We start from the raw sequence: 16,186 nt of genomic DNA on the forward strand, positions 1-16,186 counted from the left end.
GAGCTTGCCTTAGCCCCACTGCACCATCCCCCAAGAGCCACCTGAGTTAAGCAGTGTGCAGCTAGAGCCAACATCCCAAACCCCTGCCCAGTCATGAACCCCCTCCTGCACCTCAAACCGCAGTCCTAGCCCTGAGTCCCCTGGAACCAAACTCCTCTACAGAGTCTGTACCCTTAACCTCCTCCGGTATCCCAACCCCTGACCTGGGCCCAGCTGAAAGCCCCTCTCACACTCCAACTCCCTTAGCCCAAGACCAGAGCCTGTGCTCCAACCCTCTGCCTGGAGAAAGGGAGGAAGAATGAGGATGGAGTGAGCAGGGACAGGGCCTTGGAGAAGGGGCAGGGAAGGGTATTTGGATCTGAGGTAGATCTTGAATTGCACTTAAAATCAAAAAGTGGTCTCAGACTTAAAAAGGTCGGAGACCACTAATCTAGATGATTAAGCACCCCTTCCAGAGCTCGCAATGGAATGGAAAGACAAGCCAGCAAGCCGGCTTTGCGGCCCATAATGCAGTTGGATGGTTTGTCCAGCAGAGCTTTGAAGAGGTGTAGGATAGTCTCCTCCACCCTAGGAGAACCCCTACATGTCAAAGGCAAAGCTCCCGCTGTATGGGATAGATCTGTCCCAATTTAACTCAACTGGATTGCCCCGTTAGAAAAAAGTCAATTAATTCCTAAACCCAAATCCAGAGCATGGATGTAATCAGAACAATGAGCACTTCCATGGTGCTGTCCATTTTCAGACATGCTCTTTCAATAGCGACCCATGTTCTTCGGATCCCAACGCTCGGTTGTTGTAATTCCCTTCTAGCGGGGCTTCGTCGGGGCTTGTTCCGAGACAGCGTGGCTTGAGCTACTGTGTTCATATTATGCTCCCCGAAAGCTGCTTTTTAAAGCCCTTAAAGGATCAGGCCCTGGATGCATTCAAGGCGTTACCCATCAGGCCCAAGCTTAAGGAAATTTGTGCTGATATGACACTGCTTTGAGTTCCCACCATTAATTAAGTCAGTCGAGTATCACAACTTTGGCATGCTGCTTCCTCCCAGAATTCAGTATCTCCTATCCACACTCACGTTTATAGCTATTCCCTCCGCTTTACCCTGTCTTTGCTCCTACTTTTTTCAGCCCTTCCTGTTTTTATATTCTTACAAAGTGGCCTTTTGATTTTTCTGTGTAGTTGATATTATATTAATCTCATGTGCCTTGTTCTGAGAGCTCTGGAGCAGGGGGTGAGCATGCTTCCGAACTAAAAGTATGATTGCAAGGTGATTTTCCAAATATTAACTAATCATCGTAACACCCTAGTGAAGTAGGTGAGTGTTATTGTCCTTGTTTTACAGAAGGAGGCAGGGGCAGTCGGTGCAACAGGGACAAAGAGACGGTCAAGTGTAGAATTAGAACTCAGGGGGTCTGATTGCTGGATCTGTGCTCATCGCTAGCCCATCATTAGTGTTCAGCCAACCACCACTTTTAGCCAAAGGAAGAGGAATGATGCAATACATCGTTACAGGGAAAGAACAGTGTGCATTTCCCCACAACGCAACTTGGTCAGGGTACTATCCCCTAGAACAGGTGGGCAAGAGGTGGGTAGTGGGCCAGATTCAGCCCGCCAAGCCACTAGATTGGGCCCGCAGCCACCACGCTGACACCCTCACTACACAGCAACTTATGCTGTTTTACAGAGCTGACTTCTAATTGCTCTGCAAGCTGGGTAGGGACAGGAGAATTTGCGCACTGTCCCCGCCCCCAGCAAAATTCCTCAGCTCCCATTGGCCAGTTTCTGGCCAATAGGAGATGAGAAATTTTGCTGGAGGCAGGGGCAGAGCGAAGCCTCCTCCCTCCCTCTTAGTGCTGATGCATACAGCCACATGGAGCAGCCTGTCTGGCAGACAGGCATGGAGCTTGTCTCAGGTTCCTGCAGTGCTGTGGGCTGGGAGCTGCCTAGGTAAATGCCTCCCAGCCACCGCATGCACCACTCCTTATGCCCCCCCCCCCAACTACCTGACTCTGGTCACCAGCTCCTCCTGCCCCAGGTCACCACCCAAACCCTCTGTATCCCCTCCCTACCTCCTCCAGGTCACAACTCCTACCCAGACTTTGCGCCCCCTCCTACATCTCCTTTCCCAGGCCAGAATCCTCTCCTTCACCAATACCCCCTCCTGAACCCTGCACCCCAAGCTCCTACTCCAGATCATAACTCCTCCTTCTCTCAGACTCCCTCTTGTACCCTATATCCCCTCTTACAGTCTTCTATCCCAAGCTCCCTGCTGGACCCTACCCACTGTCCCAGACTCCACACCTCCTCCATAGAAGTGCGGCCCTTGACCACTTACCAAAATCTTTGAGTGCCCCCCCCATTAAAAATTATGCCCACCCCACCCTAGAATATGAATGGTGATCAAGGGCCTCCAATCTGCTCATTAACCACTTAGGATATCATCTTCGATACATATAATCATAGAATCCGAGTGCTGGAAGAGACCTCAGAACGTCATCAAGTCCAGACCCCTGCCCAAAGCAGGACCAACCCCAACTAAGTCATCCCAGCTAGTCTTTAAGAATGCTACCCTATGGAACAGAGGAGACAACAAGTGAAGGGGGGAAAGATGCAGGGTCATGTCCCTCCCTCCCTTGCTATTTGGATTGTACTGAGCATGCCCACTAACACTGCTGAAGCCGGCTGCCCTCACTCTGACCCTCCATCAACAGGCAGAAGGCATCTCATATTCCTGACTCTGAGTACCTTTGAGACTGGACTGTCCAGCTATTTCCTACAATCAGTTATATTATGGTTGCTTCTTTCATGCAAGTACCAGAAGATAAGATTAGACTTTACCTGCCTATGCCCAGCACACCCACAAAGAAGCAGCCGTAACTTGTGTGTAGGATCGCACATTGACAATTACGTATACAAAATAAGTAATTATCTAGAAAGACATCGGTGTATGCATTTATCAGTTGTGCATTCAAAACTGTGTGCATGTCTGCACACACATTTATGTGGATCAGAGTTAAGATGAATGTTTATAATTTGATGGGATTAAATAGGATGCCATTTTTTAAAATATGAATATTTTTTAGCACTGATTCCTAAGCCCCTAAAAAGTTTTTGCTACTTTGACTTTTACCTGAACACCTGAAGCATAGATAGAGTAGTAAATTGATTGTGCTTCTATATATAAGGTTTTCTAAGGGAGAATGGAAGATGAAAGTTAGTCCAAAACTTGCATTTTGTAAAACTGAAGCTTTTGTAAAATGTAAGATTAATTGCAGTTATTTCTCTTTTAAATCCAAAGGAAAACATTTTCTTTAAGTAAATATTCCACTTTAATGTTTGTATCGCATATTCTGTAGCATTGTGCTTATTTAGAAGACCCTGAAAATTAAATTGACTAAAAATCATGATAAGAAATTGAAATTCATTAGGCTATTTCCAGGGTCCAAATAGAGAGCAAAGCAGAAAATAAACAATATTAAAATATTAAAATAAATATATAAACATATAAAATTAAATTGTAATAATCCAATTTATTTGAAACATAAGAGAAAGTTTCTTTAGTCTGACCCACCAGTGAGACTTTCAGTTAAGAGATTATAGTTTTCTTATTATGTTTATGAACTAAAATACCAGTTGCAAAAGAAATTACTTGTAGCTATAACAAATCATTTTATAATGAACAAACAGTTTAAAATGTATAAAGGTGGAAACAGGATCTCCCAAAGAAAAAGCAGTATAATTCTCTTGAAATAATACTATTTAAAAGAACTGCTAGTATTTTATTCTTTCTTTTATGACAATCCACTCTCCAAAAGACAGCTTCATCATTTAATCTGAGCATCAAGAGATTAAAAGAAAAATCACTTGTAAGAGTAACTGAAATTGTTGTGTGCCTCTTTTTTCTAGACATTGACTTTCTTAATAAAACCATCTTTTTAAAAATGCAAAGCAGCAGCAAATTATGAAAGGATTTAGAATCGATTTTCTAGGCAGTGACACTACCGCTTTGACAGTTTCCCAGTGTATTTGGTTTTAGCTGCCAGAGAAACCTTGTTCAGCCTATTTGGGGGCCCCATGAAATGCTGCAAGCACTACTGAAATGAGTACTTGTCTTTTGTTGTGCTGCATGCTAGCACCATACAGTGCTGAGCTGATAAATCCACTTTTTCTAACACAAGCATTTTTCAAACAAAACTACCATGAGACTGATGAGTAATGCCAGCTTGCCAGAAAATACACACACACACACACACAACCTCTGTTGACAATGACAGCTGTTAAATTCACATATTCGCAAAATGAGATGTGTTACATAACTAGAAACTACAAGACTGTGCAAGAGCAACTAAACAGCAAGAGAAATTGCCAACCAACAATTTGATTAGTAGGAAAATAAATACACCAGTTGGAAGTGTATTGGCTTGCTAGCTATCATTATAAAAGTAGCACAGGGCTTGGTATATACAAAGGTTATTGGGCTCTTGGGAACATGCATCATCAATCTCTTTGTAGTTTTATTTTAATAAAGCTGGTGTGATGGGGGAGGAGAATATCAGCACGGCCTTATATTATATGAATACAAGGGTAACAAAAAATCCAGATGACAATATCTCTATGGAGGAAGTGGTGTCCTAATCCTAAAAGACTAACGATATGTCTCAGGAACTAAAACAAGGTAGAGGGGAGACAGATTTAGTTTTAACAAAATAACAATGACAGTGACTTTTCTTACATAGCACCTTTTATTCAACAATCTCAAAGCACTTTATAAAAAGGCGAGCATTATTATTCCCATTTTACACATATGAAAACTGAGTCACAGACAAGTTAAGTAACTTGCCTAAGGCCAAACTCAAGATCAAACAGGAAATCAAAGGCAGAATGAGGAACATGCCTCTTGACCCTCCACTTTCTAATCTAATCATTGGCTCACATCAATTCTTATGGCAATCAGTATTTCTATGATTGTTTTGAAAAACTATAATGAAGAACTATGGGCCTGGGAAATGCTTCAGGGTGGGAGAAGAAGCACAGAAAGATTTGAAACAATGGCACACTGAGGCGTTTGTGCTACAACGGAGAAAAAAATATCAGGCTGGGAAGATGGAAATGCCTGTAAGATCCTGTCAACCCACATATGTGGCTGTGAATGCCAGAAAAGGGGTATTGAATATAGTTGATCTGGAGGTAAATCAAAGGGAGGGGGAAAAACACTGGCTCTCTTAATTAACAGCACTTTTTTTTAAAGCCTGTAATTAAACTACCTCTAACCTCAAGTCAAGTACAACTTTTATATATCTAAAATAATTTACACTTCCATTTTGTATGCCCAAAGCATAATTTACTTCTCTTACATTTTAATGGGGATTGTAAAGATTTGCTTTTAATTGGGATTTAATATAATGGGAAAACAGCATACAGAAGCTTTGTATATTTCAAAAGAGGGCTAAGATTATATGATACGTCCTCTTTGACTGAAACTTTCCAACCAACTGCAGAGTATATATCCTTTATAATTTTATAAGCAATAAACTAGATTAATGCATCATCAGGATACACAGCTTTATCACAAATAATCAAGAAAAACAGAAGTTAATGTTTCAAGGGCTGTGTCTGCTGGGTCATATTATATACTGACTACTCCCTGGCATACTTTTGAGGGCATAAATAAAAGATTAAACTCCACAGCTAATCACAAACAGAAATAGAAAATACTTTCACATGTGAAAGTTAGCCAAGTTAACGTTGCACTTTGGAACCTTAACTTCTGTGTTTCCTGGTGCTGGGCTAGATAATGGCAGGTTCTTAAATGTAGCTCAGTAGGTAGGGAGGAGTAATGAACCTCCCACATTTTGGAGCACCTGCAGAAGGGCCAGCCTGAACTGTAGCTCCGATGTGGATGCCATCACCTGATACAATCCATGATAGAGCCTGTAAGAACAGCCACACAGAGTCAGACCAATGGTCCTGGTAGCCCGGTATACTATCTTCCAACAGTGGCCAATGCCAGGTACAAGTGATCCTCCTTTGCCACCCGTTCCCAGCTTCTGACAAAGGTTAGAATCAACCAGAGCATGGGGGTGAATCCCTGCCCATCCTTACTAATAGCCATGGCTGTACCTATCCTCCACGGACTTCTCTAGTTCTTTTTTGAATGCTGTTATATGTTAGCCTTCACAACATCCTCCGGCAAGGAGTTCTACAGGTTCACTGTGCGTTGCGTGAAAAAAATACTTATTTTTGTTTGTTTTAAACTTGCTGCCTATTCATTTCATTTGGTGTCCCCCTAGTTCTTACGTTATGAGGAGTAACTAACACTTCTTTTTTTTTTTTTTTTTTTACTTTCTCCACTCCAGTCATGATTTTATAGACTAGTATCATATCCCCTCTCAGTCATCTGTTTTTCAAGATGAAAAGTCCCAGTCTTATTAGTCTCTCCTCATATGGAAACCTTTCAATATCCCTAAGCATTATTGTAGCCCTTTTCTGAATCTTTTCCAATTCTTATGCATCCTTTTTGAGATGGGGCAACAACATCTGCATGCAATATCCAAGATGCTGTTGTACCATGGATTTATATAGAGGCAATATGATATTTTCTGTCGTATTATTTATCCTTTTATTAATGATTCCCAACACTCAGCTTGCTTTTTTGACTGCCACTGCACATTGAGTGGATGTTTTCAGAGAACTATCCACAGTGACTCCAAGATCTCTCCCTTGAGTGGTAACAGCTAATTTGGACTCCTTCACTTTATATGTATAGTTGGGATTATGTTTCCCAATGTGCATTACTTTGCAATTCATCAGCATTTTGTTGCCCAGTTACCCAATTCTGTGAGATCTTTTGGTAGCTCTTCGCAGTCTGCTGTCTTCAGTAGCTTTGTATCATCTGCAAATTTTGCTACTTCCCTGTTGATCCATTTTTCCAGATCATTTATGAATATGTTGAATAGGACTAGCACCAGTATGGATCTCTGGGGGACACTACTGGTTACTTCTCTTCAAAATGAGGCGGGGAAGGGCAGGGAGCAGGTGGGGACCACGGCTCTGCACACGCTATACATGCTAGTCAGCAGAGCTGGCCAGCCATGACCCCAGGGCTGCCAACAGGAGGGGGCAAAAGGAGCAGCTGCCTCCGGGTTTAAAAGGGCCCAGGGCGCCAAGCCACTGCTGCTGCTACCACAGCAGGGGCCATAGCCCTGGGCACTTTAAATTACCGCCTGGGCAGCACTGAAGAGCTGGCTAGGGGAGGCCAGCCCCCAGCCCTGCGCCTTCTGCTTGAGTGCCCCGGAATCTTGTTCAGGGACTCAGCAATTCTGTCAACAGCCCAGCATGCTCCAAAGGCATCCGGGAAGTACAGAGGACAAGGGACTGTGGCACCCCTTCCATGAGGCTTCCCTGAGCGCAGCTGCAGACCTGTGGGCTGCATGCTGCCTCTAGTGGTTCTCCCGGGGGGCACAGCTCTTTACCAGCCCACACTAAAGGCTACGATGAAATGTCAGTCCTGTGCTTGGTGATTTTGCAGAGGGGCTATAGCAGTGTTAGTCCCAGGTTCTTCAGTGATCATTCACTAGACCCACTTCTCTTGCTGAAAGAGACCAGCTTTTGTTCTGCACAGAGCTCTCCTGCAGATGAAAAAGCTTGTCTCTTTCACCAACAGAAGTTGGTCCAATGAAAGTTATCTCCTCACCTCCCTTGTCTCCCGGGGGGAAGGGAGGGTTGGCTGTTCCTCCTTAACTTTTCATTTAGCCAGTTTGTGCAAGTAATTCTTTTGCTTTTTTAATTAAATAAAGTGTCAAGGAATAGTCCCTGCTTACTAAACTATTGCAATGGATGCATTTTGCTTCAACATTCACATTGCACTGAAGTACATGGCATGAAGGAGGTTAAAATTCTCACCTTTGTGGCTCGTAATGTTTGGTTGGAGACAATCTATTTGTATACATGATGGCTGAATCTATAAGAAAAGATCAAGGGCTTTTTCTTCACTTCCTATGTTGTCATTTGCATCTGTGCATTATATATCCACTTTGCTCAGGTGCAAGCGACTGCATGAAGTGAGCAGACGACAATAATCAGACCCCAAAACTATTTTGTTTTAACAAAATGTTTTGTTAGTCTATAAAGTGCTACCAGAATATTTGTTGTGTTTTAAGTTTATCCTGTACAGACTAACTCAGCTACCCCCTGAAGCTTCAAAATTTCCAGGTTATCCTAAAATGCAAGTAAAAGTGCAGAGAACCAAAGATGTTAGGATTCACTTATTTTCTTAAAAAACAAGTAGTCCTTGGTTTCTGTTATTTCCACTCCAATTCATCTGAGGAAGTAGGCTTTACCCATAAACGCTCATGAATTTATATATTTTTATCAGTTTCTAAGGTCCCACAGAACTACTCATTGTTTTTAAAGTTACAGACTAACATGGCTACCCCTCTGAGACCGATTTATTTCCTGTGCCGATTTTTTTTTTTTTTTTTGCCTATTCTTCGTGGCAAGACTGGGGCAGGAGTTGAGAGAATTTTGATCTGTGCGCCAGAGAAATACTTACATTCTCCACCATGCAGAATGTCTTAGTAGCAGCTGGTGTGCTGACCAGATGGGACAGGGAAAATGTCTCATAGTTCTCATTTTTAAATCTGTTTTCTGTAAACCAAGCAAAGGCACTAGTCTTCATTGAAGAAAAGGATCCAGAGTCTGCCAGTCTTATTCCCATGAGGAGTCCCTCTGAAGTAAGCCAGCCTTCTCATGTCAATAACTTGTTTTTGCAATAGCCCTGTTTAAAAAAATGTGTGGTTAGTATTCTCTTGGGGTGTGTCTAGACTACATGCCTCCTTCGACGGAGGCATGTAGATTAGCCAGATCGGAAGAGGGAAATGAAGCCGCGATTAAAATAATCGCGGCTTCATTTAAATTTAAATGGCTGCCCCGATCTGCCGATCAGCTGTTTGTCGGCAGATCGGGGGAGTCTGGACGCGATGCCCCGACAAAGAAGCCTTTCTTCATCGACACAGGTATGCCTCGTGAAACCAGGTTTACCTGTGTCGATGAAGAAAGGCTTCTTTGTCGGGGCATCGCGTCCAGACTCCCCCGATCTGCCGACAAACAGCTGATCGGCAGATCGGGGCAGCCATTTAAATTTAAATGAAGCCGCGATTATTTTAATCGCGGCTTCATTTCCCTCTTCCGATCTGGCTAATCTACATGCCTCCGTCGAAGGAGGCATGTAGTCTAGACACACCCTTGGAGAACTATGAGAACATTACTGCTGCCTTCAACAGGATTAGGCCCTAAACTATTTGGAGCCCCAATATACCACCTTTATTCACCCTGCTCCACATAAAGCTTCACTGGGCCAGATTCTTGAACTTGATGCCATATCTTACTACACAAACATTCCACTGATTTCAATGGGACTATTTGCAGATCCAGCGTGAGTAAAGGCAGCGGAATCCGAGTCACAGTAACCAAGGGGAACATTGGCAGAGGAAAGCACGGTTTGCTGTGAGAACCAGCCTCAGACCTGAGCCTTTGGGTCAGATTCTGCCACTCTTACTTGTGTTTAATGTCTCACTCTTTTGGCATCTCCAATGTGGCTTCAGTGGGGCCACTCAAGGGTTAAGGTACTAGCTGAATGTGAGCAGGGATATCGGAATCTAGCTCTTATTTACTAGACATAACAAGGATATTTTTTTGGGGGGGAAAGGGATTCCTGCTGGGGTGCATTTACTTATTTTTTTCTAGGAACAGGACCAAAGAATTACACAATTTGCTTTCCTCACAGCGGTTTTAAGGTCACATGTGAAAGTTAAAGAACAGTGTTCGGCTTAGGAACTGTAATTTCCTAATCCATGTAACCCCACTTACTAAGATGAATAAGGATTGCTCAAGTGAGTAAAGGGTGCAGAATGGGATCCTTAAAACAGTAATGAAACAGGACAATCTCAGTAGGAACCCACAACAAAAATCGACATGCTAAGAAGCTCGGGAGTATATACTCTGTTACCTCTGCACTGCAAAAGCCCCAAGAATATTCTGCATTTCTTACAATCTTAAAAACATTTCTTCTTGTGTATAGGTACGAGCGAAGCATCGTTAGAATTCATATATAACCAAATTTGTGGTGTGGCTATTTGTTTTACAGAACGACAATGGACACAGCCAAGCTATTTTGCATGTTACTTAATTTCCTTCCTTAAGTAAAAAATTACATCTCTTTAGATTATTTTGAACCTAAAAAGGCTGTCCATATTAAAGAAGTTACTTCCTTAAATAAACAACCTGCTGTTTCTGTGGTATCAAGAAAATATCCAGCCTTGATAGACAGTGCCTATTTGGCTATTAATCAGTCAGCCTTATTTACATATTTGAAATCCAGATGCAGAGGAAATACTAGGTTTGGTTTGGAACATACAAAGGGCCTATTTTTCACATGTTAACACTCAGAATATTTAATATAAAATAGCATTGGGGTGGGGGAAAAGGCCTTTGCTGAAAGGTTTATTACAGAAGTACTTAACCCTAATAAAAACTTTTCATCAACGAGGGTTTTAAAAAAATGTTTTTTAATATGCTTTTAATGATCTCTACTCCTCATACCTACCTCCTTGCTTCCAAAATTGTTTGTACTGTCCCCAATAACACTCAGTGGAAAGCTGTCATTCCTGGCTAAATCCTTACTTAGGTTGGATGCTATGCCTCCGTTAGACAGGGTCACAAGGTCACAATCGATTTTGGAGGCCACCTGGAGAGTCCAGGCCGTGAACTGACTCAAAAAATTTATATCAGAGCTGGAATGGCCCACCTCCCAGGGCTAGGCCTGGCCTACCATTCCAACTGCAGGATGGGGCCTGCCAGGCCCAGCTCAGAAAGAAGCCAGAGTTGTTGACCCTGTTAGCTGACCTCTTCAAACTTCAGGAGAATTTTTCTGGCAGTTACCACGGTGACTGGGCGCTCCAAGCTTATCCTTCTTACTGAAAAAAAAATTAAGAAAAAAAATGTTAAAACCTACCTTGAAGAGATGTCTATCAAGAATCAACCATATAAATGTTTTAATTATTTGCTTCTTTCCTGGATCACTTTAGCATTAGTTGTTACGCTCAAACCCATCAAAAAAGCAGTTGAACTAAATAAAGTTTTAGTGTGATTAAAAGTAATGTTCAATATATCAAAGGAGCAGCATTTCCAAAGCCAGTATGTCACAAATGAATCCCCAAAGGTTTAGTGTGGAAGCATAACATTTGTTTTCCTTTTTATACCTGTCTTGAACTTACCAATATTTCTCACTTATGTCAGAACAGACTGAGAAAATGATCAGCAGAGGAATGTAGTCTCTTTGGCTGCTATTTCTTTTGAAAACCAATTATTCGATTAAAATATTACTGACTATTAAACAATGCATTGTTTTAGTCTCTTAAAAGGAAAACAAGTGATCCATTTAATATATAATGAAATATTACTTAGCGAGTGCTCAGAGAAGTTGTCAGACAGCGTTAATGTTATTTATTTAACATGTCTTTCACAAGAACCATTTCTCAATTAAAAATTTACCAGGTGAGCAACATGTCTTGGTGTTGTGGGAAAATGCTTTAAATGTGATGTACTGAAAGGTCAGAGAAGACACTAAACAAACAACAAACCAAGTATGTTCTTTATAAAACAGCAAGAAAAATATGGATATTTCTCCATTTTCTGTGCAATATCACATTGTATATGAAGCTTTTATGTAAATATATGGCTCAGACATGAATACCAGACATGGAAGTTTACTGAAGGGAGCAAATAATGGGTAAACTATGTTATAGTTTATCACATAGCTGTAGTAAAATCCTACTTAAGGGCTTTTGGTGGTAAACTTTCAATCAGAATTCTTACTTTGAAGGAGTGGGCTGTGCCCACCAAAGCTCATAATACTATCTATATTTTTGTTAGTCTCTAAGGACCATTCATTGTTTTTTAAGCATTTTTACTTTGTCATGAATTACTCATTTCTGGAGTACTGTTAAACATGTTTAATGATTGCAAGTTTAATATTTTGTCTGACACCTGGCTTAGAAGTATTTTTGTTGTGGTTTGAAGAAAGTTAAAATATTAATATTCAAATTGTTGCTTTCCAGCTGTTACATACTCATTTTACTGTCCCCTTCCATCTCTGATGGGTGATAAGACACTGGGTATAAAGCTGAAGAGGCTTCCTCGACATCAGGATATCCTTTGGATTCTGTGAGTTTAAAAAAAAAGGAAGAAAAGAAAAGCAAGAGAGTGTTATATAACAAACTAAATGTCTTGTCCCAGTTTCGTTTTTCCATCTCCACTGGAGGGAAGGGAACAGACAACTGAGTGGTAACTTATATTTTTTTTAAAGTAAATACAAGAAATGTAAAGCACTATTTTAATCAAATCCCCTTTCTTCCTCTCATAACCCGATTCAGCTGCTTTAAAATAGCCACATGCTTACAACACTATAAAATATATTTTTACAAAAATTGTAAGAGAGTCAGGTAATTTAAATTAATAATGAAAACAACACCTCAAGCTTCCTTTCTAGGCACATGCTATGGAAAATATCAGTTCTTGATTAATTGATTTGTCTTGTTTCTTATTATAGATGTGCAGGGGGGGGGCTTATGCTAGGTTTTGTTTGTAGTGCCTGTTACAATGTAACAATCAACTGATTGATTAATTGGCTAGTGAGAAGAAGGGAGGGAACTAGAGGGCTGTTTTTTGGGTTGTTTTTGTTTTTTAATCTTTTCCTTTTTTTACATTCCTGCTGACGAGCACTCTACATGTAAACATATGGCTTTCAATTAGTTAGCATGATGTATGAAGTCATGCCCAGGGCTAGCCAGGTTGGTGATTCAGAGTAGACTATGATGCCAACTCATTCCCTGGTGATAAACACTGATTGTCCTTCCCACAGCCTGGCACCCCTGGCAGCCTTATTAGAAGACCTTGTGTTTGGCAGAGCATTGAATATGAAGGCAGGAAATGAGGGCCTGGCTGGCTTAGTACAGAGATGACTGTCTTACAGAAGGCAATAAGCAAGGCCAGAGACTCCTGAGTCACCAACTTTAAACTATTGGGGACTCTGCAGTTTTGCTTGATCTCTGCCAAGAGTCCTGCTTTCCTTGCAGCCCAGAATCTCACTGATTTCACTGAACATTTTGCAGCCTGTAGGAGTTAATCAAGAGAATAAGGGAGACCTGTTATTTGTAGGGTGGAAGGTCATGGGATTTCTAGCTCCCATATTCCTCCCACCCAACTCCCTCAAAAATCTCTGTGCCCTGACTTTAGGCTCAATAGCTTTCCAGGCAGGGGAATGTATGTCTTTCCCCAGCCCCAGTATAGAGTCTTCTATCGTTTGGATTATGTTTTGCTAACTATATTACAACAAGCCATTTATCTCGGTCTATGGCTTGGGGCCCTCTTGTATGGCCTCCCCTTTTCCAGGAATTTCACATAGAATAAGGAAAATCTTTAAACCCAAGTGGGTAGCTGCACTGTACCTTTGTCTCGGGGCACAGCCACTTCCTGACTGCAGAGCCTTTTTTTTTTATTATTGTAGGTCGTTCAGAACCCAAGACAGACGAACCTGAAATTGTGGAACCCAAAAGAGTTTTTAATAAGGCTCCCAAACAAGCCAACAACCCTCTGGGAAGCAGCTAACCTCTCACAGCGAGTCAGAGAGCGAGGCTTCTGATCGCGCGTGTGACATTTTTTTTTTCAATTTAAATCCCTCCATGCTATTGCAACAATGATATTTAGACCGTTTGGGACTCAGATTATTGCTCTAATAAATTGTTTTTATTGGTGCTTTGTGGCAAATAAGCCCCCGATTGATTTGTCTCCTAATCAGCATGGAGAATGCACTCCGCTGTAATTAAATCTTGGGTAACAGGGCACTCTGTGTTCGCTTGTCTCTTCGCTTGCAGGGGTATGAAATACAGTACATCACACGGTATACTGTACGAGATAGGCACCGTGCCAGCCCAAAGCACTATTATGCTCGCTTGCCTTTAGTGTGGTTACAAATTAGTACAGCTTTACGATGTATGCAACAGCCTGCATCGCATGGGAGAAACGGGGAAGTTATTGGAGAAGGGAAATGGCCAAAGATAAGTCTCTCTCCCTCTCTCCCTCTTTCTCTCCTCTTCTCATTTCCATAAAAAGTTTGCCCACTTTAAAGACTTTAAGTTGCCTAAAATAGCTCTGAGAGGATCTTGTAATGGATCTCTCTCTCTCTCGCTCGCTTTTTCGATCACTGGGGAGGATTTCAGGAGTGCAAGAAGTGTCCTCTCTGTTCATCATAAACTTTGTAGCTGCCATACTGCACGTTACATTCTCGCTCTGGCTGGGATCTGGATGGTGCTAGATAAGCTAGTCCACAACAAAAGGAGGTGGACGCGTGGGGGGTGCAGTAGATTCTCAAGACGTCAAGAGACTTAGGGTCAATTCTCCTTTTCCTTCCCTGGTTCTGACAAGGGATCTACACACAAGTTGCAGGTGTTATTGGGTAGCGTCACCGGAGAATCCGTCCAATCGTTTGTCTGAGGCCTTTCCCAGCGACATCTCTTGCATAGTTCGTTCCCTCCTGAGCGTTGCTTTCCACCTAGATAATCAAGTGATTTTTTAAAAACGTTGTAAGCATACATAATAGCTGCAATTTCGCAGGACTATATATCATTCCGGAAAGAGAAAATGGGATTTTTGAAAGGTTGATTTTAAATCACCCCACCCCCATTTTACTTTCACTATAATATTTTCATTCAACTTTTAATTCAATTTATTGATGTGACTGATTGGGAAATTCAAACGACATTGACGAGAAGCTGGTTTTCCGATTGGAAACATCCTCTTCGGAGTCGATTTCTCGAACCTTTAAAATAGTTTTGAACGTCTACAGACCTCACACCTCCGCCTCCCCCCGTCCCTGCACCCACTGAAAACACCTATAGGGCGCTCTCTCACACACACATACTCTGAACCCCTATAGAACTAGCTATTCCAGCCAAAGAGCAGCACCACGCTGGATCCCATCAAAATAACATGCTTCAGTCTTGGAAGCACCCCTATGTGCGAATAGGCGGAAAGTGAAATTAACTAAACTGCTGGGGGAAGAAGCCAACTCATCTCCGGAGGGGGGAGGAGAACATCCACACGGCCCAAGTCAGGGTCCGAGCCATTGGAAGCTCTCCCCTATTGATTGGAATGGTCACAGCTTTGGGATGACGGAGCACAGATTAATGCTTCTATACATTCGTGCTCTTTTCTTTCTGGCTGCCCGGCTCTGACTCCAGGGAAGCAGGCCAGCGGATAATTACCTCTCAGTGCAAGCCTCAGAGTTGGCCTAATCCGAAAGCTCAAGTGCCCGTAAATAAAACTTCAGGAAAAGTTATTGAAACTGACAAATACAGGGTGACAAATAATCAATAAAAGCCCAGTTCGACATCCTTTATTGTTTTCAGGCACTAACAGCACGTAATGAAACCTCTGCGAGGACAAGGGGAGGGGGCAGCCACGGACTGAGAGCTTGTCTTTTCTGTGGGAAGAGTCCCCAGTTAAAGGACCATATGCAGGCCAGGCCGTCTCATGTGGCCTGCTTCCCCCCCCCCCCCGGCTCACCCCGTTTGTATTTGGGTCCCACAATTTCAGGTTTGCACTAATTAATTTAACTGGAATCAGTTTAATTCTTATATCCGGCTCCCATACACATTAACTAATAGTCCATGTTCTACATGTACATTATATATAGTATATATTATTGCCTATAATATATAGTATGTATACGTTATATAAAACACCATATAGATAGTTGAGAGAGAGAGAGAGAGAGAGAGATTCTGTTACATACACACACACAATAAATGCATTGACCGAGAGAGTTGTTTGCCTTGGAAGTTTTACAGAGCTATAGCAACCTAACCCATTATATTCCTAATTAAAATTTCAGCCCTTAATCTCCCCTAGATTTTCAGTGTTGTAATTTCTAAAGTTGTATAAAAGGACAGTGTGAAATCGGAACTCGCTCTGTAGCCTCCTCTCTCTGTCTCAATGAATTAAGGTCTGCTCTATCCGTTTAAAGCCTGCACACAAAGTTGATTCACTTTCTGTGAGAGTTTTGGGAGGGATTGTTGGGGGGGTTGTTTTGCTTTGTTTTGGGGAGGGGTTGTTGTTTTTTAAAACCGGAGGC

At 42.0% G+C, this 16,186-nt stretch overlaps 1 long non-coding RNA gene across 2 annotated transcripts in view; it reads right to left on the reverse strand.

Annotated features, from left to right (window-relative positions):
* Positions 1-3,531: 3,531 nt before the first annotated feature.
* The window catches only part of LOC142830803 (uncharacterized), a 163,502-nt gene continuing 150,847 nt past the window's right edge, over positions 3,532-16,186 (reverse strand). For both annotated transcript variants that reach the window (XR_012906315.2, XR_012906316.2), the window contains 3 exons: positions 12,125-12,217; positions 10,826-10,970; positions 3,532-8,773 (listed from right to left, as the gene is read on the reverse strand). This is a non-coding gene — a long non-coding RNA (uncharacterized LOC142830803). The remainder of the gene's footprint in view (positions 8,774-10,825; positions 10,971-12,124; positions 12,218-16,186) is intronic.

This window comes from Pelodiscus sinensis, chromosome 10, assembly GCF_052426305.1.
Source record: "Pelodiscus sinensis isolate ZL-2025 chromosome 10, ASM5242630v1, whole genome shotgun sequence".
Classification (NCBI taxonomy): Eukaryota; Metazoa; Chordata; order Testudines; family Trionychidae; genus Pelodiscus; species Pelodiscus sinensis.